Genomic DNA, 12423 nt, shown 5'->3' with positions numbered 1-12423 from the left:
AAACATTAATAACGAGAAGATTGTTCATTATTTTAGATCAGCTTTCAAATAAAAATCCTTTGAGTAACATTGAGTGGAGAATACCAACCGTCACAACATTTAATTAAATCTCCTAGCCTGCCCGATCTCCAATAAAATTAATTACGCCTCCTATACATAAGTTTATATAAATCTAAATCACTATAAATAAGTCCTTATAATTATGTTCCTTTACTGCATGGAGAGTGGTAGAGCTAAAGAGGAAGTTGGAAAAGTCTTCCCGTGCAAGGAGAGTGGCAGAGAGCTGAAGAGGAAGTTGGGAAAGGATTGTAGAAGACTGTTGCTTGAAGATAAAGGTGTGTTGAGGACATTCCTTTGATTTTTGAGTACTGATTTTGCAAATTTTGCAATTGAATGATTTTGCTAAAGCTCTGTATCCTCATTCAACTTTCTTATGAAAAAGAATACAATTCTATATATATTGTCTTTTTCTCTTCAATATCCTGCCATAGTGTCATTATAACATTATGCAATAAAAAAATAATAGTTCATTATGCAATAAATAAATAATATGGTGTAAGAAAATGTTTCACCGGTGGTAGCGACAGAAAACAAGGATCCGGTATATATACAAAGCAAATGTATATACAGTATACGATTAGCTTTCTAAACTGGATCAACTTATCACAAATGAGAACGAAAAAGCAAACAAAAAAGACGAAAAATCACTAAAAATTGCGTATGAGAGCATGAATTATCGACGGATTCGATAGAGAAGGGATACGCAGAATACGAAAGGTCGGCGATGATAGACTTCCTCATCATCCAACTGCAATTGTGCAAGAAAAATAGAACATGTAATCAAAGTCTGTAGTTAATTGCTAGAGCCTAGAACATGCCGCCGCCGCAAAACCAAAAAACCGACAACACCAACACCCATTGACGGCGGATATAAACCCCCTGTAACATCGACACACTGAACACACACCATCCCACACCCACGCCTACCACCAACACCAACAACCTAAAAACCTAAATCATTATATAGAATGAAAAACTAAGCAGTAGAGAAGACCGTACCTTGAACCCCAGCGGAGGAAGACCCACGCCGACGCAATGACCGCCTGGATGAGGATGATGAGGAGCCGTCCATGGAGGAACACGGCGAACGAAGACGAGCGAGAGAGATTGAGATTTTGCCGGATGTAGACGAGCGAGAGAAACTGATACGCTACCAGACGAAGACGACCGAGGAATGGAGATACTTAGGGATGTTTGTCTAAACGAGCGAGAGAAACTGATGGCCTTACAAAAGGAAAAAAAAATACACGCTGAATCAACTTCAAAAAGCCAGGAAATTAATGTATATGGCTAATTGCAACCGTACCCCATTAATATACACAGACACTAATTTAACCATGATCCCAAATACAAATCACATCCGTTAAAAAATAAAAATAGACGCTCAGGATCGAGTCTCACAATCTCATTTTTAATCACCGGATCCAAAATCTATATATATTAATATAAATTTATAAATTTATAAAACTGTCATTTTATATCTTTTCACACTTATCATCTTATTCAATAGCTAATTTTACAAAACATATTAATTTCAATCAATTAGCTTAATTATTAGCTACTATTTCTTTTGCTTTCAGCTAAGTGTGTCAAACAAATTCTTAAGGCAACTAAATTTAATAAATTAATACATGAATTATCTTCAACCTTATTTAAATTTGTTACAAGTGATTCACACTTTCATAGATGGTAACAACTAAATATACTTAAATTTCACAACAACTGACCATAATATTTTGTCCAAAGTTAGGATGACAATATGCTGCCAAGGCCACCCTATCCCAATGCAGATTCTAAAACCAATTAAGGCAATCTCAGCCAAGTTAGTCTGACATTTACTTAGTAACTACAAAGTTTAAAGTTTGACTTCCTCTAGAAACTGTCTATTGATTTTCTTAGTTTGAGTCGATGGACTTTACCCAGAGCGTAGCGGCAGGTTTTCCAAATCCAAAATTCTGAAACCAACCCCATACAAATCTTCATTCTCCCAAACTTCCCATTTCAAGTCTTTAAAAAATCTATTGTTATGATACAAATCCAACTGATGAGCTGCAACAGAGATAAATTTCAGCAGCTGTTGGGATGCTAGCAAGTCTTTGCACTCAACACCATATAACTACTTCTACACCTTATCCAAAACTTCCTCTCATTCAACACTGGTCCACATTCACTCAACTATAAGCCAAAACTTCAACTCACTTTTGCTATGAAGGTGAAGGTAGAGATAAGTATATAACCAAGCTCTAATATCAAATTGAAGCATGTGCTCCGTCTCAACTAAAAGCCTAAGCTGATAGTTGGATTGCACATTAATGGTTATATGCTCAACACACTCCAAAATGTCCATTTTATTCTCTGTATATTTCTATCACGCAGAAAATTAAACAGATATACTTTGACTACCGATCTTATAAATACATGAGTTATCTTCAACCCTTATTTGAATTTGTTACAAGTGAATAACATTTTCATAGATGGTAATAATGGAATATACCTTAATTTCATCACAATTCACTATAAATTTTTATCCAAAGTTAGGATGACAATATGCTGCTAAGGCCACCCCATCCCAATGCAAATTTTGAAACCAACCCAGACAACGTCAGCCAAGTTAGTCGGACAGTTGGCTTGGTAACTATAAAATTTTAAGTTTGATTCCCTATAAGAGTTATCTATTAACCTCCTTGGTTTGAATCGAGTTTTCTCGTAAATCAAAGATTTTGAAACCAAACCCATCCAAATCCTCATCATCCCAAACTTCCTGTTTCAAGTCTTTAAAAAATCTATTGTTATGACACAAATCCAACTGATGAGCAACAACAGAGATAAATTTCAACTGCTTGGATGCTAGCAAGTCTCTACACTAAACATCATATATCTACTTCTACACCTTATCCAAATCTTCATCTCCTTGAACATTTATCCACATTCACTCAACTATAAGCCGAAACTTCAAGTCACATTAGCTATGAAGGTGAAGGTAGAGATAAGTATATAACCAAGCTCTATTTTCCCTTTGTCATTTTCTCTATTCTTGCACTCTTCGCGAAGCTTCCCTTCCTCAACCGACCTTACCTACCAGTGCAGAATAGTCACAATATTGTAGTTCTACACTCTAAAATGTCCATTTTATTCTATGTATAATTCTATAACACAGAAAATTAAACAGATATACTTTGACTACCAATCTTATAAATACATGAGTTATCTTCAACCCTTAATTTAAATTTGTTATAAGTGAATAACATTTTCATAGATGATAATAACTAATAACTGAATATACCTTAATTTCGTCACAATTGACCTTAAAGTTTTATCCAAAGTTAGGATGAAAATATGCTGTCAAGGCCACCCCATCCTAATGCAAATTTTGAAACCAACCCAGGCAACGTCAACCAAGTTAGTTGGACAGTTGGATTGGTAACTATAAAATTTTAAGTTTGACACTCTATAGGAGCTGTCTATTAACCTTCTTGGTTTGAATCGAGTTTTCTCGTAAATCAAAGATTTTGAAACCAATCCCATCCAAATCCTCATCCTCATCCTCCCAAACTTTCCATTTCAAGGCTTTAAAAAATCTATTGTTATGACACAAATCAACTGATGAGCAGCAACAGAGATAAATTCCAATTGCTGCTGGGATGCTAGCAAGTATCTGCACTCAACATCATAAATCTACTTCAACACCTTATCCAAATCTTTATCTCCTTCAACACTTATCCACATTCACTCAACTATAAAACATAACTTCAAGTCACTTTAGCTATGAAGGTGAAGGTAGAGATAAGTATATAACCAAAGCTCTATTTTCCCCTTTGTCATTTTCTCTATTCTCGCATTCTTCACGAAGCTTCCCTTTCTCAACCGGCCTTACATACCAGCGTAGAATAGTCACAATATTGTAGTGCTACACTCTAAAATGTCCATTTTATTCTTTGTATAATTCTATCACACAAAAAATTAAACAGATATACTTTGATAAAGTGCATCCATGGAAAGATGATAAGACAAGAAACTGCTGCACATACATTGGTTTGCATGTGAGCTCTTAATCAATATATGTGACTGCACTGCAGAGACATTATATCAAAATCTTAAATTTAAATAAGCAAGCCTTTTTTTTTGTAAAAACTGTGAAAATAAAAGGCTGCAAGGAGAGCAACTCTACAAATCTCTGATGACAACTTACACATTATCATAATATAGAGAAATAACAATAGGTTCAATATGAAAGAAGAAATTCATAACAGCCACAAAGTAATAGACCAACGTAACAAAACAATAAGCAGAATTGTAATGAAATGAAATTAGAATGTACTTATATATTTGGAGCTGAAATTCCAAAACAAAATATTCCATCCTTGCTTCAAAAGTGTAAATGGAACTTGAATCTAACTAATGCTTGAAATGGATATTGTTGTTCTAGGGTTCTAACTGTAAATCATTGTTCTAGGGTTCTAAGAGCTAAGAACTTTGAAAGGAAATTGTCAATTCTAATTATAATATAAAGTCAAATCCCTAATGTCTAATTCTTTCAAATAAAACTAACGTCCCTTATTTATAGCTCCGGGCGAAGCGCGCCACGAGGACTTATCACGAACGTGATAGGCCTCACCCCTCATGCACTCTCAAATTCTCCTTTCATGAAAGATCTTACAAACGTGACATGGTATGTAGTAGGAGAGATTGGCCTTCACAAACTCCTTCACTTGCGTGAAACGATGCACAATAACAAAACTTGGCCTTCACGAACCCTTTCACGCCCGTGACACATCTCGTGATGGCTCATCATCTGGCCTTCATCCCAATTTCGCTACTTTGAGTCCAATTTTCCTTGTATTTGGTCCTTTTTGCTTCCAAAACTTAATATGTGCCCAAACAAGCTCCTCCTACACAATATATTAATCACATAATTGGTCACTTTAAACACTATTAAATCAATTCAAGATTGGCCAATTTATGCACCATTACAGTAGTAAAATTTAGCTTATCACAAAGTTAGTGAGACCTGGGCAAAATTGATATGAAATAGCTATTAAAAATAAATGCAATTGAGCATTGTACCTATCAAGGTATTTTTGCTAGATTTCACGATATATATATATTTTATAATCTCGATTTCACAATTTCGCTAGACTATATTTTATACCCCATAAATTTGTGCAAGATTCATGATGAAGAGATCAATCGAGCCAATCGAGTTTCACGACATATTTGAAGAAAAGACTTGAATAAGTAGAAAAATATGGCATGCTAAGTAACTAGTCAATTAGAGAAAATTTGCTTATGTACATGTCTTCCAACTTTATTAGTTTACCAGTGAGGCTGTGTAACTTTTTCATCTCAATACCAAACTATTCTTCTTTTTTTTTTTTTTAAGGAAAAAGAGTCAAATTGTCCCTTAAGTCAAGCAGATCACGCGCCAATCATGCTTTGTGGAGATAAGACGGGTTTTTCTAGGCCTAAACAATTTCACTTTCAAAATATGTGGCTTTCCCATGCTAGCTTTGCAAATTTTATGAAATCTAACTGGGAAATTTCGGTTGTTAGAGGTGTAGGATTTGTTGTGGCGTGAACAATGTTTGCAATCTGGGAATTATAACTGCTGAGTTTTTGGTGAAGATTAACAGTGTCTGGAAATTTGGATGAGGTAGATGTAAAGAGAATATTGCAATGTGTCGTGTTCGTATGAACACTGCCTTAAAAGCAATTCCCGACTTCCCACGGGTGCTTTCGACCGGTAGCACAGGCACGCTCAGCTTGCGTTTTGCAAACTAGCAACAAAGCTTAGACGTATGAAAATGGCAGCAAGAAGAAGGAATTTTAGTGTGTGTTCACTGATGCATGGGGATAGAGTTTATATATTGTAGAAGTGTAACAACCTTCTATCTGCAAATGGCATTAAAGGTGGGCAAAGTGGCGCAAACTTAGGATCATGACTGTGAAAGCAAAGGAAATATTCTAAAGACAAGAAAATGGCTTTGACCACAAAATTAGGAATAAAGAAAAAGCATATATTAAAAAATTGCTTTTCTATTAATGTTTTCCAACAATCCCCCACACATTTATAGAAAGGCTAGCACAACTCCGTCTGAGCAAAACACAAAGTTGATCTTAATGTCTGTGATTTAAAATCTTGAACTGACACGTAGTGACACTGAGTAATTTTCCTCCCGAGAGTGAAACAAGTCTTGAACTCTTCGTTTGGACAAATTTTGAACTCAGATGCACACACCAACTTTTATTTTAACACATGTGACTATGTGAGTCAATGCCTTGACCACCGAGCCTTATTCTGTCAAGTTTACCTCAATATAGACCACTCATTTAGAGCTACAGAATTATCAGCACTAACACCATATCACTTATGTGAGTTTTTCCACGACCTCGTCATGAATTCCTCACCTCACCGAACTCAAGCCCATTTCCTTTTACGTCTCAATGATGGCTTTTTGGTTTAGCCCTTTTGTTAGAGGATCTGCAATACTCCTCTCAGACTTCACATATTTCATCGTAATTACTCCGGTCGTAATTAACTGTCGTACAGATTCATGTCTGACTCTTATATGCCTTCTTTTTCCATTATAGGCACTATTTTTCGCAACACAAATGGCCGTTTGTGAATCACAATGCAACGGCACAGAAGGTGTTGGACACCCCACAATGGTATGTCTGCCAACAAGTTCCTTAGCCATTCTGCTTCTTGGCTTGCTAGATCAAGAGCTATGAATTCAGCTTCCATAGTTTACCTGGTTATGCATGACTGTTTAGTTGATTTCCATGACATTGCTGCTCTGCACATAGTGAACACATATCCACTAGTGGAGCTAGCATCGTCACCTTCATTTACCTAGTTCGCATCACAAAACCCTTCTATCACTGATGGGAATCCTACATAGTCAAGACCCCAGTCCAGAGAGACTCTGAGGTATCGCAGTACCCTATTGAGTGCATCCCAATGTGCACTACCTGGGTTGTGAGTATAGCGACTAAGTCTATTCACTGCAAAGGCAATATCAGGCCTAGTATAATTCATTAAGAACATTAAACTTCCAATAATTTTGGCATATTCTCCTTGAGATATACTTTCCTCCTTATTTTTAAACAGTTTGATACTCGAATCATAGGGGGTTTTAGCCGGGGTCACATCAAAACTATTGAACTTCTTTAATAGTTTTTCAGTGTAATGGCTTTGAACTAAATGATAACCTTTGGTGGTTTTTGTAACTTTTACCCCAAGAATCACGTCGGCTTCCCCTAGATCCTTCATATCAAATTTGGTACTCAAGATCATTTTAGTTTCAATGGTTGTGTCAATATTTGAACTAAATATCAACATATCATCTACATAGAAACATATAATCACAACTGTAGACTCAATCTCTTTCGCATATAGGCAAGCATATGATCGGTTAGCAGAGTAACCTAGGTCTAATAAAGTATTGTGGAACTTTTCGTACCATTGTTTAGGGGCTTACTTCAAACCATATAAAGACTTTTTGAGTCTACATACCTTTCCTTCTTGACCAGGTTCGGCACACCCAGGAGGCTGCTCCATGTAGATTTCTTCTTCCAAGTCACCATTAAGGAATGCAGTTTTTACGTCCATCTGGTGAACTAGCAACCTGTGCATTGACGCTAACGCAAACAAAACACAAATGGTTGCTATTTTTGTTACTGGTGAATAGGTATCAAAGTAATCTTCACCAAACCTCTGAGTATAGCCTTTGGCTACAAGTCTGGCTTTAAACCTTTCAATAGACCCATCTGGTCTTAATTTCCTTTTAAATATCCACTTGCAGCCTACTGGTTTACACCCTTTTGGAAGATCTACTAACTCCCAAGTGAGATGTGACTTAATTGAGTCCAACTCACTTTTTGTTGCTTCTTTCCACAATGTGCAATCAACAGATCTCATAGCCTCGTCAACATTTTTCGGCTCTTCTTCTAAAACTAACTGACAAATAAATGATCACATATTTCATTTATATCTTTCAATTCAGTCATGTAAATAATGAAACCTGAACCAAAACTTTTCTCAGTTCTTGACCTTTTACTTCTTCTAGGTTCACAAGAATCATCTAACGAATTAGTAAAAGGAAGACATGCAGGTTCACCAAATTGATAGCTGTTATCAGTTAGGTTGTGAGCATTTTTCAACGGAAATATGTTTTCGAAGAACACAACATCTCGTGAGTCACATATAGAGCGATCCTTTAAACACATAAATCCATAGGCAGCGATGTTTTCAGCATAGGCCACAAGTATAGCATCTAAAGTTTTAGACCCTACGTTGGGTCTTTTGAAGGATGGAAGTCCCACTTTGGCTAAGCACTCCCACACTTTGAGGTATTTAAGTTGGGGGCATGCCCTTTCCACAGCTCATAAGGGGTTTTCTCAAACCCTTTGTGAGGAACCATGTTCAAAATGTGATTAGATGTTAACACAACTTCCCCCCACAGGGAGTCTGGAGCACCTGCACTGATTAGCATTGCATTGAGCATTTCTTTCAAGGTTCTATTTTTCCTTTCTGCTATTCCATTTTGTTGTGGGGTGTAAGGAGCAGTTACTTCATGAATAATTCCAGACTTTTCACACAAGTTTTTCAAAAAATTTGTTTCATATTCACCTCCCCTATCAGAACGAAGCCTTTTGATTTTCTTATCTAGTTGACTTTCTACTTCTGATTTAAAAATCAAGAATTTTTGTTCTGCTTCGTCTTTTGTTCTTAACAAGAAAACTTTTTTAAAGCGGGAAAAATCATCAATGAAAGTTATATAATACCGCTTGTCACCTCTACTTTCAGAACTTTTAAAGTCAGCCAGATCAGAATGTATCAATTCTAAAACTGAAGTAGAACGCGAGTTTACAGCAGAAAATGATTTTCTAGCAAACTTAGCTTCAACACATACTTCACATTGGGAATATGAATCAGTAGATATATTTGGCAATAAATCCATACTTTTTAGTCTATTTAAGCAGTTTAAGCCAATATGACCTAGTCTACCATGTCAAATATTTACTGAGACAGAAAGGTAAGCGGAAGAAGCAATATTATTGTTTGGTCCATGCCAATTAACAACATCATGATATGGTTCAGATCTAACTACGTTTACATCCAGTACAAAGAGGCCATTACATAAATATCCATTCCCAAGGTATTTTCCTCCTCGAGTCATGACCAAACGGTTAGACTCAAAAACTAACTTAATCCCGGCCTTGTTCAACAAGGCTCCAGAGATTAAATTTCTACGAAGGGTAGGAACAAATAACACATTTTGTAAGAGCAGTTTCTTCCCAGAAAATAACATAATTTCTACTGTTCCACTACCCCTTACCTCAGAAACGCTGGAGTTCCCCATGAAAACTTGTTCTCCTTCAGTTGACACGAACTCTTTGAACATGTCTTTGTTGGTGCAGAAGTGACGGGAGGCTCTAGTTTCTACCACCCATTCTTCTTGATTTTGTACTATGTTGGCTTTAGTAATAACAGTGCAAAAGTGACGGGAGGCTCTAGTGTCTACCACCCATTCTTCTTGATTTTGTACTATGTTGGCTTCAGTAAAAACAGCTGCAATTACCTCGGTATCTTCAGCATTCTCAAGTAAATTAGCTTGACTTCTTGGTTCAGCATTATTCGCTTTCTGAGAATTCTGATTTTGAATTCCTTTGCGATGATAGCACTGTGCTGCACGATGGCCTTGTTTCCCGGCCACAAACGAAGCATCCACCACTTTTCTCTTTTTTCTAGATTTTGTCATTTCTGAAGCGGTGATCATTGTTGTTGGGCTTATCGTTCTTTTTATTATATTTTTTGTTTTGACCTCCGTGCTTTGCCATGTTCTGATTGAAACTAGATTCAACAATATTAGCTTTAAAGTTTCAAGGATAGGTAACCGACCTGTTTTCGCGAATTGAGGCTTCAATATTGATGGATTTCACCAATTCCTCCAACGTAGTTGCTTTTGAGTTATGCTTCATTTTGTTTTGGAAACTTTCCCAGGAACCAGGTAATTTCTCTATTAAAGCATCACACAGGAATGTATCATTTACCTGGGTACCTTCTGAGAGCATATTTGTGACCAAATTTTCATATTCATGGACCTGCTCCAACATTGGTTTTGAGTCTGTCATTTTGAAGTTGAGCCATCGTGCAACAGCGTATTTGCGACGTCCGGCAACATTCGAACCATACTTGTTCTGTAAAAGATCCCAAATTGTTTTTGCATACCTTTGTTTGAAGTAGAGATCAAAGATGGAGTCTACCATGTTTTGCAGTATAGTTGCACGAACATATTTTTTGTCCTTGTCATATTTCATGCGAATTTCTTCAGTAATTGTAGCTTCCTTTGCAGATGATGCACCAGTAGCAGTACTATTATCCAAAGCAGCGGTCTGAGATTCTGAAGGCTGAAGGGGAGTTGACGAGGACTTCTTTGTCGAAGCTGATGGGGTTTGGACAAGATATGGCGCAGGGTCTTGAAGCAGCATGTAATCTGTTTCAGTTTGCTCAAAGTGCATGAAAATCTTTGATGACCACCTGCGATAGTTGAGGCCATTGAGTGGCTCAAGCTTGGCAAGATCAACAGTGGGTTTGGTTAGAAGTGAAGACATTGCTATCGGGTATTGCTTTTAACTGTTGGATTTTTTGTGGCGTGAACAATGTTTGCAATCTGGGAATTCTAACTGCTGAGTTTTTGGTGAAGATTAACAGTGTCTGGAAATTTGGATGAGGTAGATGTAAAGAGAATATTTCACTGTGTCGTGTTCGTATGAACACTGCCTTAAAAGCAATTCCCGACTTCCCACGGGTGCTTTCGACCGGTAGCACAGGCACGCTCAGCTTGCGTTTCGCAAACTAGCAACAAAGCACAGACGTATGAAAATGGCAGCAAGAAGAAGAAATTTTAGCGTGTGTTCACTGATGCATGGGGATAGAGTTTATATATTGTAGAAGTGTAACAACCTTCTATCTGCAAATGGCGTTAAAGGTGGGCAAAGTGGCGCAAGCTTAGGATCATGACTGTGAAAGTAAAGGAAATATTCTACGGACAAGAAAATGACTTTGACCACAAAATTAGGAATAAAGAAAAAACATATATTAAAAAATTGCTTTTCTATTAATGTTTTCCAACAATAGGGGGTATGTGTGCCCTTGATTTTAAACTAAAACGGCTCAAGCAGGCTCTGCGAGTATGGAACCGGGATGTTTTTGGCAATGTTTTTGATTGGATAAGGAATTTGGAACAGTTAGTATTAGACGCAGAAATGAGGTTTGATGAGTTGTCATCCCTAGAGAATCGAGAGATTGCTGAGTCGTGCTCAAGCATTGCATCTTCATGCTCTTAAGCAAGAGGAAACTTATTGGAAACAGAAGGCTAGAGTTAAGTGGTTGCAGGAAGGTAATGCCAACACTAACTTTTGTCATGCTACTGTTAAGGATAAGCACCGACGGAAATGCATTAGTGCTGTTAGAGACTCATCTAGGGTCCTTCTTACTAATCAGGCTGATATCCAATCCGAGGCAATTAACTTTTACACTTCTTTATTTCAAGCCAAGGATTATGAAGAAATAAACTCTATACTTTATTGTCTGCCTACAGTTTTAACTATTGAGGATAATGCTGCTATTTTGGCATCATTGACTCGGGAGGAAGTAAAAATTGCTTTTTGGGCATTAGATCGAGACAGTGTTGCAGGACCTGATGGTTTCTCTGGGTCTTTTTTCAGGAGCTATTGGGATTTTATTTAGAATGACGTTTTCGTGGTGTTATTGAACTTCTTTGTTGGAGTCCCGGTATCTAGCTTTATAGAGCGCACATATTGTTTTAATTCCCAAGAATCTTAATTCAGCTACATTCGCGGATTACATGCCAATTTGTTTGTGCACCTTTGTTAGCGAAATTTTTACAAGGGTAATTACAAATCGTCTCAGTAAGCTTCTGCCCCGGCTTATATCAAGAGAACAAGCAGGCTTTCTTCAAGATAAGAACACTCATGATAATGTTCCTTTGGCTTTCGAATTAATCCACTTTATTAACAAGCGTTATCGGGGCTCTAATATGACAATTAAGCTTGACATAATGAAAGCTTCTGATCGAGTTGCTTGGCCTTTTTCTACGGGCAATTTTATCGCGGTTCGGGTTCTTAGTAAATTTTGCTAATCTGATTATGAATTTTCTTAGTCTAACTCGTCTTTCATTGCTTGTTAATGGAGTTGCCTGTGGATTTTTCCAGCCTTCTATGGGTGTAAAACAAGGGGATCCGCTGTCTCCGTTACTGTTTATTCTAGTTTTTGAAGCCCTATCTCGTTCGTTGATTTTACATTATGACTCATGACTTATTTCCCCATATGAATCTGCG

The sequence above is a fragment of the Ipomoea nil genome, unplaced genomic scaffold (genome assembly GCF_001879475.1).
Source record: "Ipomoea nil cultivar Tokyo-kokei standard unplaced genomic scaffold, Asagao_1.1 scaffold3170, whole genome shotgun sequence".
Classification (NCBI taxonomy): domain Eukaryota; kingdom Viridiplantae; phylum Streptophyta; class Magnoliopsida; order Solanales; family Convolvulaceae; genus Ipomoea; species Ipomoea nil.
Note: the sequence above shows the minus strand (reverse complement) of the source record.